Genomic DNA, 22,566 nt, shown 5'->3' on the forward strand with positions numbered 1-22,566 from the left:
TTTTACTCTCCTCTTTCACTTTCATCAAGAGGCTCTTTAGTTCTTCTTTACTTTCTGGTGGTGTTATCTGCATATCTGAGGTTATTGATATTTCTCCCAGCAATCTTGATTCCAGCTTGTGTTTCTTCCAGCCCAGTGTTTCTCATGATGTACTCTGCATATAAGTTAAATAAGCAGGGTGACAATATACAGCCTTGACGTACTCCTTTTCCTATTTGGAACCAGTCTGTTGTTCCATGTCCAGTTCTAACTGTTGCTTCCTGACCTGCATACAGGTTTCTCAAGAGACAGGTCAGATGGTCTGGTATTCCCATCTCTTTCAGAATTTTCCATAGTTTATTGTGATCCACACAGTCAAAGGCTTTGGCATAGTCAATAAAGCAGAAATAGATGGGTTTTTTGGAACTCCCTTGCTTTTTCGATGATCCAGCGTTTATTGGCAATTTGATCTCTGGTTCCTCTGCCTTTTCTAAAACCAGCTTGAACATCTGGAAGTTCATGGTTCACGTATTGCTGAAGCCTGGCTTGGAGAATTTTGAGCATTACTTTACTAGCGTGTGAGATGAGTGCAATTGTGTGGTAGTTTGAGCATTCTTTGGCATTGCCTTTCTTTGGTATATATATTGGGAAATAATATAGGAAACTATTATTTTTTTGTGTGTATGTTTTTATAGACTTACTGGTGTTACCTTCTTCTTTTTGGTATGAGAATTAACTTCAGACTTGGTGTGGTATTATAAAAAGTGTATAACAACTTTGGAACATTCAAGTTTGTACATGGAGAAATTGTGGTTTTAAGAAATTATTAAAAGATAGTGAAATAAAATCTGAATTAAACATTCACAACAGCTAACATAGTGATGCCATTAAATTCCTTTATGCATTAAAATACAGACAATATGCTGCTTTAACATCATTGTTTTAAAATTATCTAAAAGGTAGTTGTGTTACTGAACCAAACGAGTCTGCTTGCCCCAGCGCAGTAATGCCCATCTATTGACACTGGATTGTTGTGGAGGAAAGTGCAGTATTTATTGCAGGTGCCAAGCAAGGAGTCCTGGCAGCTACTGCTCAAAAGGCCCAAACACCCTGATGGCTTCCAGGGAAAGGTTTTTAAAACCAGAGTGAGGGAGTCGGTTGCAGAGTATGTGATCAGCTCATGGACATTCGTTTGAGTAATTGATGGTGAGGTAATGGTGAGTCAGCATCATCAACCTTCTGGTTCCAGCTGATCTGGGGTCTATGTGCTTTTGGGCAGTATACAATTAACTTCTTCCACCTCATGGGGGTTTCAGTGTCTGTAAAACAGCTCAAAGGACATGGCTTAGAATATTATCTATAGTCCTTGAAGAAGAACTGATTTAATCAGACATCAGAATGGCTTCTGTTTGTGAGCCGGTGAGTGGCAAATGAGAGTAATAAAGGGGAGAGACAAAGTTGAAAAAGGGAAATTTCTCCTTGATCTCAACTTAAAAAAAATAGTCCTCTTCAGTGGGCCAAAAGAGATGAAGCTAAAGAAAATACAGTTATTTATAGTAGCTTTATTTGTATTAAACCCACATGAAGTGAAGTGAAAGTAACCCACATGGGAAACAACCAAAATGTTCCTCAGTAGATGAATGGTTAAACAGATTGTAACACTCAGCAATAAAAAGAATAAACTGTCAGTATATGCAACAACTTGGATAGATCTCAAGGGCATTGTTCTGGTGAAAAAAGCCAGTCTCTAAAGGTCACTTATCATATGGTTTCATTAAAATAATATTCTTGAAATGATTACATTGATAGAGATTGAAGACAGATTAGTGATTGCCAGAGGCCTGTAATGGTACAGGGGGAGTAAGTGTGACCATAGCCTGAGGGGATATCTTTATGGTGATAGAATAGCTCTTTTCTTGTTTGCAGGGATGGTTACATGACTTTACATGTGATAAAATGATATAAAGCTATATATGCACATTGCTGCTGCTAAGTGCTGCTGCTAAGTCGCTTCAGTTGTGTCCGACTCTGTGCAACCCCATAGACGGCAGCCCACTGGGCTCCCCCGTCCCTGGGATTCTCCAGGCAAGAATACTGGAGTGGGTTGCCATTTTCTTCTCCAGTGCGTGAAAGTGAAAAGTGAAAGTGAAGTCGCTCAGTCGTGTCCGACTCTTAGCGACCCCAGAGACTGCAGCCTACCAGGCTCCTCCGTCCATGGGATTTTCCAGGCAAGAGTACTGGAGTGGGTTGCCATTGCCTTCTCTGATATATATGCACATTACACCAATGTCAAATACCTGGTTTTCATGTTGTATTATAATTATGTATAATTACATAATCATTGGAAGAAACTGGGTGAAGGGTACACAAAATCACTGTGTACTACCTTTGCAACTTCTGTGTATCTATAATGATTTAAAAGTAAAAAGTTAAAAAAAAAGACACAAAAAATAATTAGAGAGAGGGCTTCCATCATGAGAGCAATTCTTATTGGAGACAGTTGCCTTTGTATCCTTAGTTTAGTGGGATGCTGGTGAAAAAATGAAAGCAGGTGGCAGATAAGTGAAGGGAATATGTAAGCTTTTTTGTGAAAATTAGTGAATGAAATGGTCAGATAGCTTAATGATCTTCACAACATTAAAAACCTTAAGAAGAGAGAGGCTTTTAAAATAAATAATTCATTTTTATGATGCTATCTAATGCATATCTGCAGTTACAAGGTGGCTCTTGGTCTTAGGGATGAAAGGAAGTAGAGTCAGAAACTTTTAGATTCCAGTTCTCCACTCAGTGATTAGATGAACATAGTGAATTTCACCTCCATCTTCCCTCTTTCCTATTAACTCCTTGCCTAGCTCCAGGGCAATTTAGTTTCAGTTTAGTTTTTGATTTGAGGAACTTGAACCACATCTTAGCATTCCTTGTCCAGAGAACTTATGCTGGGACAATTTCTCTCTGGAAAAGTTGACTGTAGCAAACTTGAATCCTTGCGGAGGTCTTGGAGCCTTACTAGGGAATAAGGATTAAGAATGACTGGAAGATTCTTCCAGACTTTGAAAAAGACTATTGAAATTAATCTGTTTGTAGAAGTTTAGAAATAAGCTCTAAAGAGTTCATTCGAATAAGGGAGATAGGTGTGTCTTGGTGGCAGGTGGAAGTAACTAAGATAATGTATACTTTTTTCTTCTTGGCTTTCATCCAGTCCCTTCATAAACTACCCTTGCTTGGGCCTCCATTTCCTTATAGGCAATAAAGGTGAGTACAATACCTCATGTGACTACCTTTTTTCTGGCTTTATTTTAAATTTGACTTCATAGCTGTTGGTCTGAGGTAAAAATGGAGCTCCCACATAAAAATGTTAGGGGAGTGGCACTTCAGCTCAAGGAAATCAGAACTAGAGATTTAGACATTTAGAATTTAAGAGGCAGACCCTGATGCTGGGAAAGATTGAAGGCAGGAGGAGAAGGGGACCACAGAGGACAAGATGGTTGGATGGCATCACCGACTCAATGGACATGAGTTTGAGCAAGCTCTGGGACATGCTGAGGGACAGGGAGGCCTGGCATTCTGCAGTCCATGGGGTCGCAAAGAGTCAGACACGACTGAGCGACTGAACAATACAATAATGCTTAAGAGCATACACTTTGGAGTCATAATGCTTAGGAACCCTAGCTCTACAGTTTGGCAAGTTATTTAACCTCTTTCTGTACCTTAGTTTTTAATTTGTGAAATGGAAGTAAGTGGAGATAATAAGAATATTTATCTCACAGGGTTTGGGGAGGATTAAATGTCAGTAAATATAAAGTGCTTAGAACAGTGCCTCGCTCAAGCTTGACACTGCATTAGCTATTGCTAGTATTAGTATATTACCGTTTGCATTTCTAGTTATCTTATGTGCACATTCTACATCTGCCCCAAACGATCAGAAAACTTTTATAGAGTTAAAGACTGTTTCCCACTTTTCTCTTTCCATTACAACTGGTACCTAAGAAGTGTGCAAAATATCTATAGTAAGCCTGTAACTCCAGGAAGTAATTTGCTTTGGTTCACCCTCGAATATTACGAAAAGCTTTTCTCCTTAAAAATGGTATCAAACCACTTTTCATTAGTATAACAACAAGAAACTTAGTTGAGCGATTCACTGTGGCAGCATTTCACACCGTCAAGCTCTCCTATATTGATAAGTCATAGGAATACTGCTCTCTATTCTCACTTCAAATCAGAGCACCGGTCTGATTCTCCTTTTTGTTAGCGATCTGTCCCTACCTGTGCTCATCTCTCTCAGGGCCTCAGTAGAGCAATTCATTAACATTCCTTTACGGTGGGTGACAAAATGACTTTTCAAATTCGCCCCTTATCTCCGCCTTCACGTCCAGGTTACGCCCCCAGCCCGGAGAAAGAGGAGAGGGGCGGGGCGCCCCAATTCCTGGGCGGGGCTCGGGTGGCGTGCCTCGAGGCGCCGGCGCCGTGACGCGTGACGTTACCAGTTGACGCAGCCGCACTGCCGCCCGGCCCCATCTCGGACTCCTCCCATCCTCCTCCGCCCCTCTCTGTGTCAGAGGTTGGGGCCCCGGGCCGCAAGTCGGGCGGCGGGCCGGGTGGCGGGGCGAGAGGGTGTGGACCCGGGCAGCGCTCAGCAGACCGTGTTTGGCTGGGCGCAGCAGCTACCGCCGCTGCCGCCGCCTCCTCCCAAGGCCCTCAGCGTCCCCGGGAGAGAGACCCGAGCGGTTCCGATAGCCCCGGCGCTCGCTCGGGTGAGGGGACGGGTCGGGCTGGGCAGGGTCTGTGTGGGCAGCACTCTTCCCAGCATCTCTGGACCGCAGCCTGGTCAGAATTAGGGAGGTGTGGCTTCGTCGCGGCTGCTTGCTGCGGCGTCAACTCATCTCTTACTCGTTTGCCATCTTTACCTGCAGCACGGAGACTTGAACACCGGGTATCCGAGGTCAGTGAGAAGGCCTGAAAGGGCCATGACAGTCAGGTGATTAGGGCCTCGAACGTAGGAACTGGCCCGGTGAATGGTGGTAAGGCAGGCGGGCGACGCCCACCTGCTGGTATGTGGGAAGGACCGCATACCTGCAAGCTCCGGCTTTAGCCTCGTTAGCTGCACGGGACTGCAGGAGACCTCAGAGCGCTTAACGCAGGGTAGATTGTGGACCAAGGGCGGGGGAGCCTTTGAAACCCTCTCTACTCCTCAGGTGTGGTGTGCTTGGTGTTTGCTGAGTCTACACTATGGAAGAGTACATTTCAGCGGAAACATCTTTTGACGAAAGGAAGGTGAAGGGAAGTTGATTTTCCCTCTGCAGAATTGTCCCCCTCCTGCTTCTCTTGGCCTTAGTCTTGACAGAAGCAAGTTAGGGACGCTTGTTAAAGGGAGAGAGTTCTTGTAAATTTCCTCTGTAAGGAAATCATTGTTTTCCGTGACTATTGAAACGTCTAAGTTTCAACTGGTTTCACGTTGCTGCTTTCAGCTCTGTGCATAGCAATGAAGCTGATTTATTTTAAATTAGCGAGATATATGAAGTATAAAAATAAACGAATTAACCAGAGTATTTATCTTATCTAAGTACTGGTGGTACATGCTTTATGTGCATATCTCATTTAATAATAATAACAACCTTGTCATGTAAAGTCTGTTTTTAACTCATTTTATAGATGAGAGAACTAAATCCCACAGCCCTGAAAAACAACTTGTCCAAAGTCAGAGCTGTGATTTAAATCAGGTAATTGGACTCCGGTTCAGAGTCCTTTAAGTAGTATGCTTTACCACTCCCAAGCAGCTTGAGAGCTTGCAAGGTGATTTTCATTTGATAAAAGATGCTGAGAACAGGAAGGAAATTGAGGCATCATTTTTGCTGGCAAGGACCCAACAGTTTGAGAGAATAACCTTTTTAAGCAGTATGTTTTAAAGGTAACATCTGACCTCTAGAATCCTCTGATTACCAAAATCATGCTCTTTCCATCCGTACAGTGGTTTTGAAATCTTTGGAAGACTGTAGTTTGGAAATTGTGGTCTTCTAGTTTTAGGAATATTTTTTGAAGAAAATATAACATTGGGTTAACATTAGTTTCCTTGTGTGTGCACACATGCAAGGGCATGTGTAATGAAATCACTTAATCTGAAATGGTGAAACTGCTGATAAAGCCAGAATATCTTGTATAATGAGTTAAAATTTATATTCTTTTCAGATGTGTTAAGATGAAACACTTCAGATAGGCCTTCTGATCAAGAAAAGGAAAACAGAACATTACAGACTCTGGAAAAAAACAACAATTTGGTAAATATTTTGAGTTGTCAATTAAAGCTCAGATAGCGAAAATCTAACTTTCTGCTTCAGTCGTAATTTAACCTGTTTAAATGGTCTAAGAATGGGGGTGGGATGACAGTAGTGTGTAAGGTGACCTGTCAATCATTTTACCTGAGTTTTGAACTATTGCTGTGACTGACAGTTGAGTCGTGCTTAGCTTGTGTATTGGCAGGAGAAAGCCAAAGGAAGCATTCGCTTGATTATCTATTAAGTGTCAACTTCCTGTTCTCTCTTTTGCTTCCTCATCAATCTGCCCATGTTATAAAGAATTTTAAAAAGGAAGGAAGAAAATTGGTTGACTTTTGGTTTGTTCTTCATAGAATACTGTATATAGATGAACTTAAGTATATTTTTCACTATCAGTTCTACAGAGAATAATAGAAGACATGGTTAAACATGATTGAGAGAATCTTAATTTCATAAATAAGTACTCAGCTACTGTTTGAGTACCATATGTCAGGCATTTTTTTTCAGACTTCTGATAACAGTTGTGGTCATCATGGCTCTGGAGAGTACTAGAGTAGTGAACTGTTTTCTAGAAGGCAATATTTTTGTTAACCCATGTCTTTTTTAAAAAGTTTTATATGCACGAATGTTTTTGGTTTATGTAAAGACTAGGAAAACAGCACTACTCATATAGTAATGTTTATAATCTTTCATATTATTTTAGTTACTAAAGGAAGGTACTCTTATTAGTGCTACTTTAAGGTACAGTGGCAAACCAGAATTCTTACAGACTTCATCTTAGTGTACTGTTTTCCATAATAGAGATAGTCGTAGACCACATCTTCTTTATCCATTCTTCTTTTAATGGGGCTGGGTTGTTTCCATATCTTGGCTGTTGTAAATAATGCTGTGATATATATATATATATATATATATAACACTCAGCCGTAAAAAAGGATGTAACTTTGCCATTTGTTACAACATGGATAGATTTTGAGGATTTTATATGAACTAGAATAAGATGAAATGCAAATAATATATGATTTCACTCATATGTAGTATATAAAAAACAAGGTGAAATAGGAAAAGAAGATCAATGTATGGTAATGAATAGAAACTAAATTTTTGATGGTGAACACATTGCAGTTTATGCAGAAGTAAAACTATAATGAAACTTACTTAATATTATAAACCGATGTTACCTCAAAAATAAATTAAAACTATAGTGTTAGAATCCCAAAAGTTCAAGGGAGATTAAGAAAACTAACTCTTTAATTTGAGAAAATTTCAGGGAACTTATATATATCAAATAGAAGAGACATGGTCAGAGAGGTGACAGTCTGCATGATAATTGGAGAGAGATGAGCTTGGAAGCATGGCAGTCAGTCAGAGGCTATTGTAATTTAGGTGGCAAATAAGCCTTAGAAGCAAAGCAGTGCAAATGGGAATTAAGAGATGGCAATGGATTAGATAGATATAAAGGAGATAAAATGGGTAAGATTTAGTAGGCTTGAGGAGAAGTGGAGTCAGGATGACTTCTAGCCGTTATCATGTTCAGTTTTGTTATTAATGTTTAATTAATATTTTCAGGATAAATGAACTAAATTATCTGATATCTAGCTTGGGAAACTGAGTGGATTCTGGGCCCATTTACTGAGGGAGTATATAGGAAGAGAAATATATTGAGAAGCATGGTTGGTGGAGACAAGTTCAGATTGGGGCTTTTATATTGAAGGCATCTGTGACTTCCAAGAAATGTCATTAGGTAGTTGTATATATGGATCTGAGTTAAGAAGAAGACTCAGCCTGATATTTAAATTTGAAGTCTCAGTTTATAGATGATAGTTAAAAGCAATGGGAATGGGTGAGATCAGTAAGGGAAAAAAATGCAGAGTAAAAGAAGAGATATGAGAATGGGGAATAATATTTAAGGGTATTTAATAAGGATAGGATTCTCTGGTGTCTCAGGGATAAAGAATCTGCCTTCCAATGCAGGAGATGTGGGTTTGATCCCTGGGTCAGGAAGATCCCCTGGAGAAGGAAATGGCAACCCAGTATTCCAGTATTCTTGCCTGAAAAATTCCATGGACAGAAAAGCCTGGAATCTCCTACAGGGCTACAGTCTATGGGGTCACAAAAGAGTTGGACACGTCTGAGTGGCTAAACAGCAATAAGGGTAAGGTGAAAGGAAAACATACCTCAAAGGAGATGAGGTAGTAGGCAGGGAAGTAGAAGAAAATCAGAGTCACAAGTAAGTGGAAGTACTGAATTTGGAGGAAAGGAATGAGTATTAGGCATCTTTGAGGCATCAACTAAAATGAAGTTAACAAAAATATCCATTGGACATGTTAGTTAAGTTGTTGACCTCAGCAGGAGCAATTATGTAGATGGATCCAGTTCACACTGGGTAGAAGATAAGGAAAAGAAATAGCTGATGTCATTTGCCCTTTCAGAAAGTTTGACTTTTAAATAGTTAATGGGGTAGTTAGAGATATGAGTTTGAGAGAGAGAGAGTGTTTTTTAAAAGTATGAATGATATGAATACATTTATAGTTTTTATTTGCTGAGGATAAAGTCTTCAGAAAAAAAAATTGAAGACAGAGGAATAAAGGAGAAGAATTGGTGGAGCAGGGTCATTAACCAAGTTGGAAGGGATAGAATACAAGGATGCAGGTCAAGGGTGCTTTAGATAGACGTCTCCTTAGACAAGAGGGGGAGAGGCGGTGATGATTATGGGTACAGATAAATTAATTGGAGACAGGGTAGAGGTTGCTCCCCAGAGTCCTTGCAAGAGATTCCCACTTAATGGTAGAGGATTTGGTTCACTCATGTGATCAGTGGCCTCCGCCATGTGGTTTTGCTGACTCCTGATCATTTGGTGAAGAGCAGTGAGGGTAGTGCAGCTTAAGATGGCAGATTTGAATCATCAGGGTAGAGATAGCTTGCAGATATCTCACAGAATTACCTTTCTCATACTTTGTATTAGTTATCTGTTGCAGAGTAAGAAATTATCCCCAAACTTAGTCACTTTTATTATCTCAGAGTTTCTGTGGGTTGGGAATTTGGGAGTGACTGAACCGATTGTTTCTGGCTTCAGGTCCCTCATGAGGTTGTAGTTGATTGGCTGGGATGTCAGCTGAGTGCTCAGCTGGGGCTAGAGGATTTGCTTCCATGATGGTTCATTCACATGGCTTTTGGCTGGAGGCCTCAAATTCTCACCACATGAACTTTTGTAGGGCTTCTTAAGTGTCCGAACAAGGCACCTGCAGCTATCTTGCTCTGGAGCAAATGATCAGAGAGAGAAAGAGCTGCTGCTGCTGCTGCTGCTGCTGCTGCTAAGTCGCTTCAGTCGTGTCCGACTCTGTGCGACCCCATAGACGGCAGCCCACCAGGCTCCACCGTCCCTGGGATTTTCCAGGCAAGAGTACTGGAGTGGGGTGCCATTGCCTTCTCCGATTCTTTTAGAACTGAATCAGTAAGTCCAGCCCACACTTGGGAATGAGTTAAGCACCACTACTTGAAGGGAGGAATATGACATACTTTTTGTACATATATAAAAGCTTCCACATACCTGCTATGAATTGTCAGTTTCTTTAGGGGGCAAATAAGCTCTGTAAAAATATATAGCTACAGCCTTTATGTAAAAATATATAGCTACAGCCTTTATGTCTTCCAGGTGAGAGAGAAGTGTAGAAAATGGGGAGGTGGTTCAGTCAGATTTGACTTTACAATTTATCCTCCTTTGCCATTGATTAGGCTCAATAACTTGAGCCTAACTACTCTTGTAGTTAATTTTAAAAAGTGACTACTGGCTTTTGATTTATTTGAGGATTCTTTTAAAAGAAAAAAAATGCCATACTTGGCAAAATATGAGTTTTTTATACCAAAATATGGATTTTGGTAACATTAAATATTAGCTCCTAATCTAGAATTTAGAGGTGGAAGGAAGGGATTCATTTTTGTAGTAAAAAAAAATGAGGACCAAAAAACAATTGCAGGCTGATTTCTGTGAACATACAGATGAAGCACAAGGTGGAATGAAGATTGCCAGGACCTCAGATACGCAGATGACACCGCCCTTATGGCAAAAAGCAAAGAACTAAAGAGCCTCTTGATGAAAGTGAAAGAGGAGAGTGAAAAAGTTGGCTTAGAACTCAACATTCAGAAAATTAAGATCATGGCATCCAGTCCCATCACTTCATGGCAAATAGGTGGGGAAACAGGGACAGACTTGATTTCCTTGGGCTCCAAAATCACTGCAGGTGGTGACTGCAGCTGTGAAATTAAAAGACACGTGCTCCTTGGAAGAAAAGTTATGACCAACCTAGACAGCATATGAAAAGCAGAGACATAACTTTACCAACAAAGGTCTGTCTAGTCAAAGCTATGGTTTTTCCAGTAGTCATGTATGGATGTGAGAGTTGGACTGTGTGGAAAGCTGAGTGCTGAAGAATTGATGCCTTTGAACTGTGGTGTTGGAAAAGATGCTTGAAAGTCCCTTGGACTGCAAGGAGATCCAACCAGTCCATCCTAAAGGAGATTAGTTGTGAATATTCATCGGAAGGACTGATGTTGAAGCTGAAACTCCAATACTTCTTGGGCCACCTGATGCGAAGAACTGACTCTTTTGAAAAGACCCTGATGCTGGGAAAGATGGAAGGCAATAGGAGAAGGGGATGACAGAGGATGAGATGGTTGGATGGCATCACTGACTCTTTAGAGATAAGTTTGAGTAAGCTCCAGGAATTGGTGATGGACAGGGAGGCCTGGAGTGCTGCAGTCCACGGGGTCGCAAAGAGTCAGACATGACTGAGTGACTGAACTGATACGATATGAGAGGCAATATAAATTTACACAGACTGTAAAGCCAAACTCTGTAGGTTCATATCCTAGATTGGCCATATCTTAGCTGTGTTTGTGCTTTGCTTCTCATTGCCACAATTTTCTCTCTCAAATGGGGAATTGTTAATAGGTAGTTATTTCTAACACTTAGATCAGTAACTATATGTAAAGTATTTAGAACAGTGCCTAGCACATAGCAAGCAGTGAATAAATGTTGCCCATTTTATCATGGTAGCTATATTTTATCATTATAATGGTGAGTTAATAGCATGGAATGAACATTTAAAAAGAATAATGTAACATTGTCCAAAATGTTTGTAAGTCTAAACTTTAGACTACTGACCTTATTGGACCTTGTCACTTTATATATATATGTGAAGTATGTTTTTATCCAGCTCCATATCCACTTAAAATACTGTTTCAGGTATCACCTGTAGTATAAGTTTGTATCTGCATAAAATTCCTAAAGCAGCCTCTTTATGTTATGGTATTTATGTAAAAGTTCAATTTAAGTGTTCTCAGTTCATAGAAATTGGCTATTAAATGGATCTGTTGGGTCTCTGCATAGCAACATCCTAATAAAAATAATTTCTTTGAACTTGGTATGATGAAAATGTTGGTAAACACACATGGCTAGTTACTTCCTCCCTCTCCCTCATATCCAAAGGCCCTATTTTATCCAGTGAATAGTTTGAATTTGTATTAGATGGTGTTTTCTAATGAAAGTAACTTAAGGCAGAACAGAAGATCAAGGACCAGGAAAGAAAATGAAAATACTTGTTTTATTAGAAGAAACCTTCTTTATAATTTTACTTTGCTCATGCTAGCATTTTAAGTTTTATGTCTTCTAGTGGATCAAGATGGAAGGGATATATAGAATTCTTGATTAAGAGAATTAAAAGAAACTTCTAGATTGTGTTCACCGGTCAGTACAAAAAGAGTAAACAAAACCCCACAACTAATCAATTTATGGGATATAGAAGAGGAAGATTTAAATTTTTCACTCATGGCAAGTTCTATTGATATCTTTGTATTACTGGCCATATAGAAGAATATTCTGAAAGCAGCAGTTACTTCTGGTTACGACATAGAGGTGGGAATAGTTAGAAATTTTGGTTTCTTTTCGATTTGAAGAGGTGGAAGTTAGCTCTTTTTACCCCCGTATTACTAGGTATGCTTTCTACAGCTTTTAAAGAGTTTTATTTTGTTTTTTGTGCTTTCTGAGTATTTAGGTGAGTCAGTATACGTTTCTGGCTGTAGAAGTAAGGTTTGCTAAAGTGCAGTGTTTTTATTGGTGATACGACTGATTTATACTGTTGGAATCATTGATCTTCGTATCTGAATAATACTTCAGCAGTAGTTGCCAGGTGACCATTGTATTCGATCTGCTTTTAATACTCTTAATGGTATTTGTAGAACTATGTTATTCATATTAACTTGATACATTTTCAATTGTCATTTATATCAGCTAGTTTCTTTTGATTATAAATTCCTGTTTAGCTAAATATATATTTTTCTTGTTTATAGGAAATGAGATACATTTTAGTCAGTGTTTACTGGTATGTGTTCTATTATTTTTTAGCTTTCACCTTGTGTTGCACTGTTATTTTTAAAAAAGAACATTAACGGTAACTTAGCTACCACTGTCATAATGTATTTCTTGTCACACACTTTGCTGAGTTTTATGTTTGCTCTTCAAGGAATAGGTGACCTCAGAGAGATTCAGTAACTTGCTCAGGTATCTCACAGCTAAGAAAGAGATGGAAGGATAGAGAGAGGGAGCTTTACATTTCAAATCTGCTTTAGAGCCTTTTCTGTTTCCAGGATGCCAGACGATCTGTTATTTCTGATTGAATGTTACTTTACCACTTAATTCTGTTGGGCTTCAGAGGTGGTTAATGGTTAATAGGTCAAATTGTGCTTGTTGCATGTAGTACAGTCCTAGGGCTGAAAGGGACCTGGAATGACTCTTTATAGGTAGAGAGATTTATTTCCAATCTGTTTGACCTAAGAAGATAATTATCTATTTTGTTTGTTTAAATGAGCAGAACAGGACATTATATGATTTTGCTCTTTGTACACAAAGCTATTGACCCTGGCCAAATTTGCTAAGGAAAATAAATTTGGCTGCCATTTCCTTTTTAAGATTTTTCCCATCTTCAAGAATCTTGGGCCTTCTGTGATATTCCTCGGTCTTGCTTATTAATGAGAAAAGTAATCTATTGAATTAATTTATATTAATTAACACAGTGATAATTAAGGGTAGCTATTATTGAGATACTGTAAAAATATCTTTGCATTTTAAAAGAGAATATTCACTGATACTCTTTTTGAAGAACAGGATGGTGGCATTTTAGGCCTTGTATCATAATGGGCAAATTTTTTTAGGCATAGAGGACTCTTCAAATCACTGTACACTCAATTGGTAATACCAACCTTTTAATAAATTCCAGTACTGTTTTAAATGTAAATGTTTACATATTTCTTTTACTTGAGATGTTCAATTGCTGGTACTTTTCTACTTTGTATATTTTATTTGTGTAGCATCATGGAATTGGAAGGAGCATCACAAAGTCATTTGTTTCAGACCTGCTTCCTTTAGATTGGTGAATTCTCAGACTTCATGAGCCATTTTAGAAACCGTTCAAATGAATTAAGCATTGTTGAGGCTTCATTTTTGATAAAAATGTTGTGGTCTGATTTGTGTTTTACTTTTGTTTTGGGAGGTCATTATGCCACAGGAAAGGTAGGCAGTCTGTCTAGGCAGTTCCTTTGTGTTGTTATCTACTGACCTCTTTGAGTCAGTTGGGGCTTCCCTGGTAGCTCAGCTGGGAAGAAATCCACCTGCAGTGCAGGAGACCCTGATTCGATTCCTGGGTTGGGCAGATCCGCTGAAAAGGGATAGCCTACCCACTCCAGTATTCTTGGGCTTCCCTGGTGACTCAGCTGGTAAAGAATCCACCTGCACTGTGGGAGACCTGGGACCTGGGTTTGATCCCTGGGTTGGGAAGATCTGCTGGAGAAGGGAAAAGCTACCCACTCCAGTATTCTGGCCTGGAGAATTCCATGGACTGTATAGTCCATGGGGTCTCAAAGAGTCAGACATGACTGAGCAACTTTCATTTTCACTTTGAGTCAGTTACTTCTTAATTAAGGCAGACATAAATGACTTTGAAATTGGGACCTCTGAAAGGAATCTCAAGGTAATTTCTTACATATGTGCAGAAACCAAACCATACGTGGAAAGTTTTCAAGTAAGTTTGAAATATATTCTGTAACAGTTAATGTAGAATCTGTATATATTCTATAACAGTTAATGTAAAATCAGTCTAGTTTGGTTTATGGGCAAGCAATGCAGAAATGTGTACAAAATGCATACTTCACAGAATTTCTAGTGTACAGAATGCTGCTATGTGCTGATAGATACTCATGCTTGATGTTGAAGAGAATGTCAATGTTGATGAAATTTAAAGGAAAGCTGTAAAGTTGATTTATTTTCCAACTCTTAAAACCTGTTTAGCATAGTGAGCTATATGCAATATCCTGTGATAAACCAAAATGAAAAATAATACATAAAAATGTACATGTATAACTGAGTTACTTTGCTGTACAGCAGAGATTGGCACAACATTGTAAGTCAACTATACTTGAATAAAAAAGAAATTTAAAAAACCCAAACAGCCATATAGTTTCCTTTATTAAAAGGAACTGTGGTTAAATTCAAAGAACTTTAACAATCTGAAGTTATGTGAATACCTTTTATACAAATAATTGTGACTTAATTGTTGCATGAGAGATTTGAGTATGATTAATTTTTTCCTTCATTTTTGTTATATTTGGAATGGATTATCAAGATGTTGAATATCCTCTTCTTAAACTGAAGTAAATGAAAACCAAATTTTCTTGAGTGTGAAAAAGATCATTTAGGAGTCTCGGCCTTGAATAAGTACTGACCTTTGGCATTAGTTCATAATTATGTACTTTCTACAGTGATGCATTTATTTCATCCATTTATGAAACAAGTATTTATTGAGAGACCACTGCATACCAGGAACTTTGTTGGGTATTGCATACACAGATGAATAGGGCAAAGACATCCTTAAAGAGCAGTTAGCTGTCTTGTGGGGAACAGACTTACAAACTAATAGCTAAAATGTGATGAATGCTAAGATACAGTTACTACTGTGGGCATCTGGATCTCATTACCACTGGGTATCTCTCAGAGACCAAATAAAATATGCATCAGAGTTATCCCAAGTCAAGAGCAGGGAAGCTGCGGGTGTTTACCCAATGACTTTCTAGGCATCATTGACTTTAATTCCGGCATTTCTGGCCTACCCTAAGTACAGACTGAACACATTTCTGCAGTCAGAAAGCAGCCTACAGTAGGGTTTTACAAGTGTTCAGAATGAATAATCTTCTGGTGTAGAGGTGAATATCAACAGTATATGGGCAAGACACAAGTGGCATTGATTGCCAGCATCAGGCATTTACACAGTATATTAACCTACTGTGTGCCAGAGTTCTAAATGCTTTACATATCCAAACTGTAAACTCTGTGAGGTAGATACTATTAGTAGTCTCATTTTACAAGAGCATAGAGAAGTTAGGTAACTTGCCCATGGTCACATACCTATAATAATCGAACTGGTTTTTGAATCCAGGTGGTCTCAGTCCATGCTCTCAATCCACATTATGGTCTGCTTTTGGAACAATACAGTCTGAAGCAGGACCTTTTGACTCTTCTGTTATTCCTTGATAACTGCTTCCTCTTTCTCCATTTCTCCCATCTCCTTCCTGTTGGTGTTCTTCCTTCTTTGTAAACTAACCCTTTCCCCTTTTAGATAACAGTACAGCTGTTCAGCTTTCGTTCTTACACTCAGAGCTATCAAATCAAATAATTCTTGCTGAGGTGTTAACTGATATTTCTGAGGTTTTAATGAAGCCTTTGAGTTTGATATTGCTTGGTATTTGCATTTTAATTTTTTAAAAAAGACAATGATTTAAGAACTGAAGAAAGACAGACATGGTGGTATAATGACAGATGATCAATTGACAGATGATCAAGTTGATATTCTAGAGGTGGGAGAAACCTGTTCCTTGGCCATAGTTATAAGGAGAGGTTGTGGCATGTGTGCTTGAGCAGGAAAAGCCCCTTTCTTGTCTGTCATGTCCTGTCTTCCAGCCACCACCCTCCCCCCCTGCCCCTTTTTTTAAGTTAAGGAAGAATTACAAGCCAGTTGTAAAATGTTTAGTTATCTCTCAGAAGTAATGACTTTGCTAATGTTTTTGCAGATTAGTGAAAGTATGTATATACACATCACATATGCACATACATATGTGGTATGTCTATTTGGTTTAGATATGTAATACATATAATGGATAGTCTTTTTTTTTTAAATATAAGTAGAGTGCTATACATCTTTTTGCTCAACTTGCTTTTCTTCTGCTAACATTACATACATCCTGAACATTTCTCTATATTGTTCCTTGTAGAGCTGTTTTATTCTTTTTTAAAAAGGCTACATATTATTTCACATAGTAAGAGTACTATATATGGTAAGGGTGTCCCATAATTTAACTATTTTCTTATTAACTGACATTTTTCTGTTTTCTCAGTATGATATATAATGCTGCAGTGATTGTCCTTGAAAAAACATCTTTGTTGCTAAGTATTTCTGAGAAATAAATAGAACCCTGGAACTGAAATTTTCAAATCAGAACATGTACATATTTGTAGTATCTGGTAAATTGTTCTTCTCAAAGGCACTTTAGTTCTGTCAACTTTAAGAGTGCCCATTTCCCCATACTTTTGCCAATATAGTTGTTTGTAATCTTTCTAAAAATTTTTGCTTTTATGACTAGTGAGTGATAAATTGTGATTGTTGCCAATTGCTAGTGATAGTCTCTTTCTCTGTGAATTACCTGTTTATATATTTTCTTATTTTTCCGTCAGATTATTTGTATTTTTTTTATTGATTTGTAAGCTGACCTCTATTCTTGTAGGACCAAATCAAGATTTGGAGTTCTGTCTCTAAAAATCTGATGATGCAAGTATTAGATGTTAGTTTTGTTCCTTCATGCGAGTGGGAGAGAAAATAAGTTGAATATAGTATTTGAAAAGATTTTACAGATAATTCACTTAGAAAAGTAATATATTTTTTTCTTGAAAAGCTATTTCTAAGAATTGTGGTAGTGGTGGTGGTATTAGGAACTTTGATAAATCTCTGGCTGTTGCTGTGTTTTATTAAACTTTCACATTTTTGTGCTTTTCTTTGTACGTCACTAAAATAGTAATTGCCACAATTTCTTTTCTGATGTGGACAGCAGTTTTGAAATGAGTCCCATGGATTTCAGGAAGAATGAACAGAATATAAGTGAATCATGAAAATACTGAGAGAACATGTCTTAAAAATGTGTAGATCAGTGTTACTTTCTTGTGTAATAGATAAAAATACCATTTAAAATGACATACTTTAAATTAATGGCTGTGTTCAAGGCATTGTCACTGGTATTGTGGATACAAAGATGAATAAAACAATCTCTATTGGTCATTATGATTCAGAGGAGCAGGATAGGTTAGATTCAGGTTATGCGTCTTTGCAGGAATATCAAGGAAGTGAGGCTGTTTTCTTGGAAGGCAGCTGTGCTCACCACTATACTACCAACACTAGGCTGTTTTTCTTTATTAAAAAGTAAACGATTTGATTTATACCTATATTGATGGTGTTTACTTTGATCACTTGGGCTTCCCTGATGGCTCAGAGGGTAGAGAATGTGCTTGCAATGCAGAAGACACAGGAGACGTAGGTTTGATCCCTTGGTTGGGAAGATCCCCTGGAGAAGGAAATGGCAACCCACTCTGGTATTCTTGCCTGGAAAACCCAATGGACAGAGGAACCTGGTGGGCTACAGTCCAAAGGGTTGCAAAGAGTCGTATACAACTTAAGCACACAGGAACTTTGATCACTTAATTGTCAGCTGTCTCAAAATTCCTCTTTTCCCCTTCTTCATTAATAGTTATTTTGGAGAGCAGTTGTTCTAAGATATGAATATGCTGTTGCTCATCAAAATTTAGTTGATTATTTATATTGGTATGGATTCATAGATTTGTATTAAATGGGTTGTAGTTTGTTACTATTGTTTACTGCAATGCTTAAATTGTCCCAAATTTTGCCAATGGGAGCCTCTTAAAGCTGGTTTTCACTTCCTTTTGACATTTTCCATCATTCTTTGAATACTTTTTTCCTTTATGGAATACAAAGCTCATCCTGACTTTCCCTGCCCTAGTTGTAGAATTAGCCATTTCTTCAAGGACTCCTCTAAAGAGAAAATGGTTTTTAGAAGAGAAGTCCTCTGCTTATTTATATTGGGGTGCCACTCTGAGGGTCTGTTAATGAACTATGCACACATATACATATATACATATGCTATAGCTATTTCTATATCCATTTATATTGAAAGCCATACGTCTAGTTTTTATCTAACACAGGATACAGGGTTAATTCTGATTGTCTTCCTTTATATATCCTCTGACAGTGAGAAACTTAGCTTCCATTATTCTTGATATACTTACTAGATTAACCCCCTCCTGCATCCCCTACATGAGCCACCTCCCAGGTGATTGTCCTCCTTATCCTGCTCCTGTCCTATTCCAGATCACCCTCCTGCATGGAAGCTCTCCTTATCTCATTGGGATCTGATGCCTTCCTCTTGGGTTCTGACACCCTGCACTAGGCGGCCTCCCTGTTTGGATGACCTTCTTTCTTGCCCAGGCTCTGATACCTGAGTTGGGCTGCTCCTGCCCTCTCTCCCTGCCTTGGATGCCCTCGTCCTTCCACCTAGGCTCCAGAACCTGGCAAGTACTCCTCCTCATGCTGCTATGGCTTTGATACCCTAAAATACTGCTGCTTTCCCTCTAGCTTTTTCACCACACAAATGGATACTTAGAGTATTTAAGGTTTTATTTGGCTCTGACATTCTACTTTTGGCCATTGAGACTCCTGATCCTCTCCTCCCCATGTGCATATGCCTGCCTTACTCTACTTCAGCTCAGTTCAGTCAGTCAGTCATGTCCAACTCTCTGTGACCCCATGGACTGCAGCACGCCAGTGCTCCCTGTCCATCACCAACTCCCGGAGTTTACTCAAACTCATGTCCTTTGAGTTGGTGTTGTCATCCAACCATCTCATCCTCTGTCATCCCCTTCTCCTCCTGCCTTCCATCTTTCCCAGTATCAGGCTCTTTTCAAATGAGTCAGTTCTTCACATCAGGTGGCCAAAGTATTGAAGTTTCAGTTTCAGCTTCAGCATCAGTCCTTCCAATGAATATTCAGGACTGATTTCCTTTTGGATTGACTGGATTGATCTCCTTGCACTCCAAGGGACTCTCAAGAGTCTTCTCCAACACCACAGTTCAAAAGCATCAATTCTTTGGTGCTCAGCTTTCTTTATAGTCCAACTCTCACATCCGTACATGACTACTGGAAAAACCATAGCTTTGACTGGATGACCTTTGTTGGCAAAGTAATGTCTCTGCTTTTCAACATGATGTTTAGGTTGATCAGAAATTTTCTTACAAGGAGCAAGTGTCTTTGGATTTCATGGCTGTAGTCACCACCTGCAGTGATTTTGGAGCCCGAGAAAACAGTCTGTCACTGTTTCCACTGTTTCCCCATCTATTTGCCATGAAGTGATGGGATTGGATGCCATGATTTTAGTTTTCTGAAAGTTGAGTTTTAAGCCAACTTTTTCACTCTCCTCTTTCACTTTCATCAAGAAGCTCTTTAGTGCTTTTTCACTTTCTGCCATAAGGGTGCTGTCATCTGCATATCTGAGGTTATTGATATTTCTTCCGGCAATCTTGATTCAGCTTGTGCTTCATCCAGCACAGCGTTTCTCATGATGTACTCTGCATATAAGTTAAATAAGCAGGGTGACAATATACAGCCTTGACATACTCCTTTCCCTATTTGGAACCAGTCTGTTGTTCCATGTCCAGTTCTAACTGTTGCTTCTTGACCTTCATGCAGATTTCTCAAGAGGCAGGTGAGGTGGTCTGATATTCCCATCTCTTTAAGAATTTTCCAGAGTTTGTTGTGGTCCACACAGTCAGAGGCTTTGGCATAGCTGATAAAGCAGAAATAGATATTTTTCTGGAACTCTTGCTTTTTCGATGATCCAGCAGATGTTGGCAATTTGATCTCTGGTTCCTCTTCTTTTTCTAAATCCAGCTTGAACATGTGGAAGTTAACGGTTCACATATTGTTGAAGCCTGGCTTGGAGAATTATGAGCATTACTTTATTAGTGTGTGAGATGAGTGCAATTGTGCAGTAGTTTGAACATTCTTTGGCATTGCCTATCTTTGGGATTGGAATGAAAACTGACCTTACCAGTCCTGTGGCCACTGCTGAGTTTTCCAAATTTGCTGGCATATTGAGTGCAGCACTTTCACAGCATCATCTTTTAGGATTTGAAATAGCTCAACTGCAATTCCATCACCTCCACTAGATTTGTTCATAGTGATGCTTCCTAAGGCCCACTTGACTTTACATTCCAGAATGTCTGGCTCTAGGTGAGTTATCACACCATTGTGATTATCTGGGTCATGAAGATCTTTTTTGTACATTTCTTCTGTGTATTCTTGCCAGCTTTTCTTAATATCTTCTGCTTCTGTTAAGGTCCGTACCATTTCTGTCCTTTATTGTGCCCGTCTTTGCATGAAATGTTCCCTTGGTAGCTCTAATTTTCTTGAAGAGATCTCTAGTCTTTCCCATTCTGTTGTTTTCCTCTATTTCTTTGCATGATCGATGAGGAAGGCTTTCTTATCTTTCTTTGCTCTTCTTTGTTACTCTGCATTCAAATGGGTATATCTTTCCTTTTCTCCTTTGCCTTTAGCTTCTCTTCTGTTCACAGCTATTTGTAAGGCCTCCTCAGATAACCGTTTTGCTGTTTTGCATTTCTTTTTCTTTGAGATGGTCTTGATCCCTGCCGCCTGTACAATGTCACGAACCTCTGTCCATAGTTCATCAGGCACTCTGTCTATCAGATCTAGTCCCTTGAGTCTATTTGTCACTTCCACTGTATAATTGTAAGGGATTTGATTTAGGTCATACCTGAATGGTCTAGTGGTCTTCCCTACCTTCTTCAATTTAGGTCTGGATTTGGCAATAAGGAGTACATTATCTGAGCCACAGTTAGCTCCCAGTCTTGTTTTTGTTGACTGTATAGAGCTTCTCCATCTTTGGCTTCAAAGAATATAATCAGTCTGATTTTGGTATTGACCATCTGGTGATCTCCATGTGTAGAGTCTTCTCTTGTGTTGTTGGAAAAGGGTGTTTGCTATGACCAGTGCATTCTCTTGGCAAAACTCTATTAGCCTTTGCCCTGCTTCATTCTGTACTTCAAGGCCAAATTTGCCTCTTACTCTAGGTATTTCTGACTCCCTACTTTTGCATTGCAGTCCCCTATAATGAAAAGGATGTCTTTTTTGGGTGTTAATTCTAGAAGGTTAGTAGGTCATCATAGAACCATTTAGCTTCAGCTTCTTCAGCATTGCTGGTCGGGGCATAGACTTGGATCACTGTGATATTGAATGGTTTGCTTTGGAAACGAACAGAGATCATTCTGTCGTTTTTGAGATTGCATCCAATACTGCATTCTGGACCCTTTTGTTGATTATGATGGCTACTCCTTTTCTTCTAAGGGATTCTTGCCAATAGTAGTAGGTATAATGGTCATCTGAATTAAATTCACCGATTTGAATTTTAGTTTTTAGTTCGCTGATACCGGAAATGTTGATGTCCACTCTTGCCATCTCCTGTTTGACCACTTCCAATTTGCCTTGATTCATGAACCTAACATTCCAGTTCCTATGCAATATTACTCTTTACCTGATCAGATTTTACTTCCATCACCAGTCACATCCCCAGCTGGCTGGGTTTTTTTTTTGCTTTGGCTCCGTCTCTTCATTCTTTCTGGAGTTATTTCTCCATTGATCCCCAGTAGCATATTGGGCACCTACCAACCTGGGGAGTTCATCTTTCAGTGTCCTGTCTTTTTGCCTTTTCATACTGTTCATGGGGTTCTCAAGGCAAGAATACTGAAGTGGTTTGTCATTCCCTTCTCCAGTGGACTACGTTTTGTCCACTATGACCCTTCCGTTTTGGGTGGCCCTACATGACATGGCTCATAGTTTCATTGAGTTAGACAAGGCTGTGGTCCGTGTGATCAGATTGGTTAGTTTCCTGTGATTGTGGTTTTATGTCTGTCTCCCCTCTGATGGAGAAGGGTAAGAGGCTTAGGGAAGCTTCCTGATGGGAGAGACTGACTTCACCTTGTGGCTTTTAGCCTAAACTGTTCAGGTAGGAAAGAGGAAACAACCAGGTTGTTTTTTATTCCACCATTTGCTTAGTGAACGTTATTCAGTAGGTTCTTGAATCAATCTCCACTTCATCTTCTTTAAGGGATTGTCGGTGTGGCACTTAAGCAATGTGGC

General features: G+C 39.1%; 1 protein-coding gene across 1 annotated transcript in view; it reads left to right on the forward strand.

The window, feature by feature from the left end:
• Nucleotides 1–22,566, forward strand: part of BLTP1 (bridge-like lipid transfer protein family member 1) — a 382,818-nt gene that overhangs the window by 180,595 nt on the left and 179,657 nt on the right. The gene's annotated exons all lie outside the window — the stretch shown is intronic.

Source organism: Giraffa tippelskirchi, chromosome 11 (assembly GCF_054371585.1).
Source record: "Giraffa tippelskirchi isolate mGirTip1 chromosome 11, T2T-mGirTip1v1.2.pri, whole genome shotgun sequence".
Taxonomy (NCBI): domain Eukaryota; kingdom Metazoa; phylum Chordata; class Mammalia; order Artiodactyla; family Giraffidae; genus Giraffa; species Giraffa tippelskirchi.